An 8,870-nucleotide genomic window follows, 5' to 3' on the forward strand; every position below is an offset into this window, starting at 1 on the left:
TTCTTAATTCCAAACCATAAACGAAAGACATAGGTCATATAGAGATTTTAGATGTTATATAGGCCTATTGACGTTTCGACTGGTGAATGTAGTGGATGTTTTACGCATATTACTGAACGAGGCCTTAAAACGTTAGAAGTTCCAGTTTGGAGTGTGAGGATGGTTGCGGTGGCAAATTGTTGTAGCTCTATGCTTTCATTAAAAACAAAAAAAGAGGTTGAAGAACAGTCAGTGGATTGGCGTGCACAGCATTAGACCTGTAAGCACCGATTTAAAATAAGCATACGCAAAAAAAATCCTAAATAAGCTCTCTGGTGTACAGAATTATATGCAGTGCACCATTTTTTTGCGCTGACAAAGGACATTTCCTGCAAATATGTATCATTTCTGTGATATCATGAAAAGAAATTGGGCAGAAATTTTAAAGCATGGAGTATTTCAACCCAGTAACCTCCCACTATTAACCAAAACCGAACTTTTAACATTTATTGGGACCTGAGATCTATTAGATTTGGCTCGAAGGACGGATGGGAGGTGAGGAGGAGCACATGAAAGAACAGGTTTCCTAAAGAAGGATTTGAGTGGTAGGAAATGTCCTTTCAAGCTCTGATAAAAGCCAGACAATTGTGTGCACAATTTTATTTCAAATTAAAACACATCTTTATAATAAAAACCTTTACAAATTTAAATTTATTTAACAAGACGATGGTCAGTTATAATTCCACAATGCCCAAAATTAATTTAGCACATAAACTCTATAAAGGTTTAAACGCTGTTATCAGTTGATGTCGATTGCACATCAGATTCTAAACGCATGCTGGATTCAGTCTTTCAAAGAATGTGTAATTGCACTTACATTTTGTATACACTATTAGTCAATAAGACTAATGTATTCGCTATAAATAGAATGTATTAATTATTATAAATGTCCATATTAATTCAGCCTTTCACAAATCAATTATTCTAATAGGTGAGGGTTGTTATTATTAGGTTGTTGTTGTGTTTGCTGTTGTTTTTGTTGTTCAAAGAAAGCAACAGATTAGGATGAAAATTAATATTGTTCTTTCGCCCCCTTCAACATAAGCGCCGTAATTTTTCTATAACGCCAGATGTTCTTTAAAAAAAGTAAGAGCAGATCTTGAAGGCAAATGTTTATTGTTGCACGCATATAAATGTATACAATATAAACGAATTACTTACTGGTAAGTTATTCCTTGCAAAACAACAAATGGCTTTAAAAAAACATGATACAAAAAAATACGCAAAGGAGAGCAGAAGCAGAATAAAATCATGGAAATGGTTACATCCTAGTCTGCTGATTGCAGTGCGTGTGCAGTGCAGAAGTTCGGAGATGCACCGTAGTAGTAAGAGCTTCTGCTGAATCGAGCCCCGTACAAGCAGTCAGAGGCTCTTTCCTGAATCTGCTAGTGCCACTCAAGAAGAAGAGGGGGAGGTGACTGGGGGAGCCGTCGCGCCCATTGGTCTAATACCTACATGTCAATAAGCTCGTGCAGCGCGCCCCAGGATAAACAGTGGCTCCGATTGGACGGCTCTCCGAGCCAATGGCGTGTCAGCTGGATCAACTAAACAAAACGGCGGGCGCTTTATTTGAGCTTTCCTGTCTCGCGACGAGTTCAGTGAGAGGCGCGACCACATGGATACTTATGCAGCCTAGAGTGCCATTATTTAAATGACTTCAAAGACAGAAAGAAATGCAATTATCGCCATTTGTGTTTCCGATTCTGCTTTTTGAGCCAAGACGAAAAGCCATGCAAACATGAACAATTATAACATGCAAAATATATAGATTTTTTTTTTTTAATTATGTTTACTATAAATCAAATTAATGAAATGCAAGGTGTAGCATCTCATCAGTCATATGTAAGTAAAACCAGAACAAAGAAGAAATGTACATCTGATTAAATTAATATTCAATCTCTAATTCTTTAAATTTCCCAGTGATGGGTTGCAGCTAGAAGGGCATCCGTAGTGTATAAGTTGGCGGTTCATTCCACTGCGGCGAGCCCAGATTAATAAAGGGACTAAGCCTGAAAAAAATATATATTTTTTTTAAAACAGCATCATTCGATTTAAAACATGTGAGGTTTAAAAAGATGAGAAGCCAGATCACCAGTAAAATAAACGGTTTTAACCCACAACACGTCAGGATGCTAAGAAGTCACTTACAGCCCAAACTATGGTGAATGGCCAATGAAGGGTTAAAAACCTGGGCCTCGTTCTGAAAACTGTTTGATTGGTTGGCGTGTTGCCAGAGCGCTGTCAATCACAGAATGTAAACAAGGCTCTGATTGGCTGCTGTCCAGTCCGCACTGGGCTGCCTGAAAAAAGCAATTACTGGCCTTGCGGTTTCAAGGCGGCCCAGAACTGGATGATGAAAGGAGATAAGGAGGGGCGGTTTCAAGGCCTCCCCTAGGCGAACCTCGTTGGCCCCAAAGCTAAAGGAGAGTCAAGAGTGACTTAATCAAAGGGAATGCGTTAAAAAGGGGGAAATTACATGTTGTATTAAATTTAAAGTATAGATTCTCGGATTAATATCGCTTAATTCAACAGCAACACGATAATTCTAATACATGGAATCTAATAGAGTAAAACAGGAGAAGGATGGAAATGAAGGCGACCAAAAACGAGCGTGCGTATTGAGGATTTTTTACGATGAAATTTTAAAACTTCACCCTGACTGCTACTTAAAACGTTGAGTGGATATTTAGTAACAGCGGGTAATAAATGGCAGTAAAATATAAATTAACGATTACACGCTTATACGGAAACTGTTTTATGCCGTTCTCTTTTCGATACAAATGCGAAACATGGGTGAGTGGAAAAATAAAAATGATTATCAACAGAAATTACCGAATTATTATTGTTGTTGTTTTATGCCTGTAATACATTCCTTGTTTATTAAAATATAAAAAGATTTTGCTATTCAAATGAGGTTATGTTTTAACCAAATACATAACATATATCATTCTGACTTTGTTCTTTTATTGTTGTATACTCTGCATTATTTTCTTTCTTCATAACCCCTTTAACTTAAACCCGTGAAACTTCATCCACCAAAAGAGAGAGAAGAAAAAACCTTAAGGGCAACTTCTGCTATAGGCCACTGAATGAACTGTAATTTCATGTCTATGTAATGTACGTTTTTTGTTACAGCAGCACAGTTTTCTTGTATATTTGTATAAAACACATCCAGCTTATGCTTAAATATCAAGGATTTTACGTTTTTAAATATTATGTAAAAACAGCCTAGTCATTAAACAGTGTATAGATAAAAGTCAAATGGGCTACATTCAATCAGGACTTCAGTTCCACGTTTAAAAAGATTTTAGATTGGGCAGAACTCACGAGTCACGAGGGCAGTTTGTTTATTTCTATATAATTTAACATACTTTTAAAATAAAACGATAAGTCATTACAGAAGGTGATTTTAATGAATACAAGAATTTGCATTTGTTTAATTGTTTAATACACTGTCAGCGTGGGGTGGTAAAATAAGATATAGAACAAATTAAAAAAGAAAATGCCCCTATGAATAAAATTCGACAAAAAAAAAATTACTTAAAAATTATAAAATAGACCCAAACATAGGAGCTTCTAAAATGACAAAGTACCCAGTCATTTTGTTAACCAACAGTAATTGTTTCAGAGTGAGCTATGTCCTACCACCGAACCTCCTTGTCAAAAAAGAAGCAATAACACTAGGGCAATAAAGAATTCTGTACTGCAATATACAAAGAGGTGTAACGCTTTAACCAGATATCGGCACTTAATTTATTTAGTGACAAGAAAGACCCTTTTATTGTTGGGTTTTTATTGGCTCCTTTTTGCAACTTAAAAGGTGGGGGTGGGTGCATTTTAGTAGTGTAAGGATAACACACACACAGCCCATGCAAACACACATTTACACACAAGCAAAGACGCCTTCATTCTCATATATATGTATATATATATATATATATATATATATATATATATATATATATATATATATATATATATATATATATATATAATACATACATACATACATACATACATACATACATATATATATATATATATATATATATATATATATATATATATATATATATATATATAATACATACATACATACATACATACATACATACATACATACATACATATATATATATATATATATATATATATATATATATATATATATATATAATACATACATACATTATATATATATATATATATATATATATATATATATATATATATATATATATATATATATATATATATATACCTGAAAACAAACTCAGCCTCTTTTTTCTGTCTTTCTCTCACTTACACACACACACACACACACACACACACACACACACACACACACACACACACACACACACACATCTCCTTCTCTCCCCACGCGCGCACTTACACACATTCTTTCTTTTTTTTTCTTTCACTCACGCACACACAAACAGACACACTGTCCATGTGCCAGCGCGAGCTGCCCTACTGTGGGACGCGGGGATAATTAATGCGGAGTGACTGATTGCTCTCGAAACAGACCAGTCCCGCGAACGGCATTGTCCGTGATCAATGAAGCGTTTCTGATTGACACTTTCCCTCCATCTTCCAGCCACATTCAAACTACCGGAACGGGGCGTTTGTCACCAGCGTATAGGCCAAGGGGTGTGCAGATACCCAGTTATTGTCAGGCCTATAGTTGCACACCAGTTTTAGTTAGTGCGGGATCCCATCGCCTGCCTTTGGCCAAAAATAACTCAAAAGGTACTCCTAAATTCAGAACCCACTCTGGTGCGAATAAACGGTGCTTACATGCGCCTACACGTCCATGTAGGTTAGGGGATTTTATGTACGCGTCCGTTGGATGAATCACTGTGACAATGTACTCCATAGCTGGTGTCGAGGATGGAGCATGTTCAGTCAAGACGTTCATTCGCTCACAGCCCTGTAAAACGCCCAGAGATGTCCACCAGGGAAACGGCACGAGAGACATGATTTTAAAACATCCACTGCAGGCATATGCACCGAACAACATAATTAATTAATACTGTGTAATTTAACATGAAGGTGAACACGAAGTGTAAAATTGCAAGTTAATATTGAACAAAACAATAAGATCAACATTTGTTTTGCTTAACTGAATTTCATAGAAAAATCAAGAAATCAAAAACTATTTTCAAATGAGTCCACACCGGCGTCTGAATCCAGATGAAGCTGAATTGTATGGTGACCTCTCCTCTCCTTTTGATGATTAAGCTAGATTTCAGCATGCGCTGACTTATACATGGAGCTACAGTTTTAAATATTTTGCAACATCAGAATTGCTAAATTCTTGTGAAATGACTTGGCCTCTGGTGTGTCAGGCAACAGGGACATGCACACACAGCTTGGACAAACGGTTTTTAGACAGTCCAATGTGTGCCGTACTACCACACACATCCGAAAAGGGAACTTGTATCTAAAGCTATGAAATCATAATTAAGATTTTAAATGCACAAAACATTAAATGATTGTGTATTTAGCTCCGTTGTCCCCGATTGAAACGTTAATACTGTCGATGACCAGAAGTTTACAAGGAAGAACCATGCGATTAGAAACTTGCTGCATATTTGATTTTAGTAATCCAACACGATTGGGTAATGATAAGACAGAGTTAACATAATTAAATCTCTACATAACAATACATCAATGAGAATGTAGACTCTGACCCTAACCCTAAAACCGAAGTAGGCCTATACTTTGGGTTCAAGTGGTACAGGCCCAGGGATAAATTGTGATTGACAAAATAATACTGATAATAAAACTAATAATACTCATAATACAACAAAATCTAAAATAAGACTGGATACCGACTTTGTCCTTTTATAAATTCCAGGGAATGGCGTTATCGATAGAAAAAGCCCATCTGTGTCCAATTAAGGGAAGTACTGCTTCACCCCCATAAATGGCACAAACCTACCTCATTACGACCTGTTTTATTGTAAAAGCTAGAAGTCAAACCATAGAGGTAAATAAATGCAACAAAATAAAAAGCACTTAAAGAAAGTTGTTTTGATGTTAAAAGAATAAACTCAAGAAACTTTACGCTATTACTCTACCTTCTTATAGGTCTTTAGAAAAACAGAAGTACAAAAACACAAGTAAATGTATGCCGTTGATATGCACCAGTTTTTAACTGACCCATTTACTGACAACCCCACCCCCCATAGTGCTTCATTAATGAGATTGTCTTATAAATACCTCAGTTAAAAAATGCTGTGGTAATTCCTAAAATGTCTCCTTAAAGCTTATCTCCCAAATTTAACGTGACTAAATAAATTGAATATTAATCGGATGAGTGGTCTAATTACTAGAAAATTGGAGAATAATATTATTAATACCAATTTCAAGTAATCTCATTGGTGTTCAAAATACGAGAAACAAAACTGTAGCCTATCCTCATAGAGAGGAATGACTGTGAGACGTTATATTGTTCTCCATAAATTTAAAACCAACGCAGTACATTTATAATTTTTTTATATATTATGTTTATTCGTGTGAGAGATGTAGTCACATAATGCAGTATGATAAGTCTACAGTGCTTTCTTATAATGAGTCTGTATTCAAAGATTCAAATAAATCCTAAAGGAGACGGCATTTTCCTAAGGATTGTCAGTGGACCACTCGGTTTTGACATGGGACGTAGAGCCTGTCTTGATCCGAATGAAGCCTATACCGTGTCTGCAGGGTATAGGCTACACTTGCAACACATCCTGGTGTGTGTTAAATCTTCAGTTTCTTTCATATGTATGCGTTCAAAGTGTTACAAGTTATTATCAATCAAAGACACAAGTATACATCACGTCCCAGTGTTCCTCACTGAAAGCCCAGGCCCTTGATACATGTTAATTTATTATGGGAACCCAAATAAATCATTCCGAGTTTAATTTGGTTGCATAAGGAAAATGTATAGTATTACATTTCACGAACGGCTAACAGACTGAAATCTTTAAAAAATCACCTAGTATCAATACGTTTCTTTCAGCAGCAATATTGTTTTGACCTTGTGACCTAGTAGCCTTGGTGAGAAAAACAGTAATACCAACACATACATATTCAGATCCATTGATTGGAATGAATGGTTGAATTAATAAATGACTAAACGGCCTTGTAGAGAAGTATGTTTTTCATTTTTTTGAAGTGCAAACATTTCATACGTGCACATAATTTTAAGTATAAAAGTAATATAAATTATCTTTAATATTTCAATTCACATCTTTAAAAAAAATAATAGATTTTGTGTAAATGAAACGATTTGAAAGAGCAGCATAAACGTCAGAGCACTCAAATATCCGGTCAAAAGGCCCTCTCCCACCTTACACTGAACGGCATCTCTTCTGTACCCTAACAAATAGTAATAAAATAATCGAATACAATAAACCTTTGCAAAATTACCATGTAAAATGTACATATAAGTATATTGTTCGAGTTTTGAAACAGTTAACTCTTAGTGAGTACAGTTAAAAAAAACTGCCATAAAAGTAGCTTTTTACTGACAGCTAAATAGTTCTTGGTCGAATGGTGTATTTCTGACATGAAAAAATGCATTGTAATATCAAGAACAATCTTGTTTGAATGCATTAATAATTTTGACAACGCATATACATTTTGCTTCTCGGACATAAACAAACGCGTAAACGTAAAGCAATATGTTCTCAATACTTGTACAAAAGTACTTATGGCTGCTATAAATCACAATCAGATGAGTAAAAAAAAACACCTACCTAAATGGAAGTCCATCCAGAAAGAAAATATTTTATGAGTAAAGGTTGACTATTGATTTATGCAAAAAAAGAAGAAGAAAATAACTGCGCCTGTGATCTGGTTTCAAATCTATAATAATAAAAATAAAAACAAATAAATAAAAACGTTTGAAGTGTCCTTTCCTCGCGCAGAGACGCCTAACAAATCTTTACAGCCTCTGCAACAAAAAATACAAGCTATTTAATTAATCGTGAGTTGATCAGTCTAGTCCGGTAAAACTCTTAAAAAGCGTATATAAAAGACCACTGGTTGGTGGTGATCTATCTGTAGGTACGGAGCAAATCCGTCCGAATAGAGCCAACTGCCTCCTCGAGCCTCTATAATCACAAATTTATGGCTGGATGACGCGTCCTCTTCTCCCACAATGGAGCTCAGTGACATTAAACAGAAAATTGATGGAGAGGCGAACGAAATTTAATCTGCTGTCATATCCAGACCATTGCATTTTGCCTCATTTAATTAAGGGAGAGGGCACGTGTCTCTTGAGCATACCCCAACTCTTTAACACACCTTGAACTATTTTCTTTTTTGCATGTTTGCAGTGAACGGGACCTTGGAAACGATTTTGGGCGAAAGCGACTCCTTTCCCCCGCGTCGCACAGACCTTGGATACACTTAATCGGATGTTGTCCAACATTTTCGACTTTCCACATGGTTTACAAAAATAAACTACTGCAATCGAACTAAAGTGGGCGATTTCATGTGGTAACTTCGGGAAATTAAAAGACATCGCAAACCACTAGTCGATCACGAGCGTGCGAAATTCTAAGACATCGATGAAACTCTGTAAAACATTGATATTTCAATCCGATTGAACTACTCTTTCACGGTGTACTGTATGTGCTTTGTATTGGGACACACGGTGTGCTGATACAGTGCATTCGATAAATCCGATGTGTCTGCGAACAGAGGACGTGTAGAGGTGGTAAGATCAGTTCCAGAAACACCACAAACACACATTCGATTCAAGATGTTGTTTACTTAAAGAACTACAGATTTACCTTGAGGAAACACAGGAAATCCATTACAAAAAATACACA

General features: G+C 35.9%; 1 protein-coding gene across 4 annotated transcripts in view; it reads right to left on the bottom strand.

Moving 5' to 3' along the window:
- The window catches only part of bahcc1b (BAH domain and coiled-coil containing 1b), a 160,132-nt gene extending 152,009 nt beyond the window's left edge, over positions 1–8,123 (bottom strand). For 3 of the 4 annotated variants that reach the window (XM_087276650.1, XM_087276651.1, XM_087276648.1), the window contains exon 1: positions 1,201–1,403. The gene's annotated coding sequence lies outside the window, so the exon portion shown is untranslated. Of the gene's footprint in view, positions 1–1,200; positions 1,404–7,790 lie in introns of those variants that run through there. The other variant, XM_087276649.1, reaches the window with a different exon arrangement.
- Between the last annotated feature and the right edge of the window lie 747 nt (positions 8,124–8,870).

The sequence above is a fragment of the Danio rerio genome, chromosome 12, assembly GCF_052040795.2.
Source record: "Danio rerio strain M-AB ecotype USA chromosome 12, GRCz13ab, whole genome shotgun sequence".
NCBI lineage: Eukaryota > Metazoa > Chordata > Actinopteri > Cypriniformes > Danionidae > Danio > Danio rerio.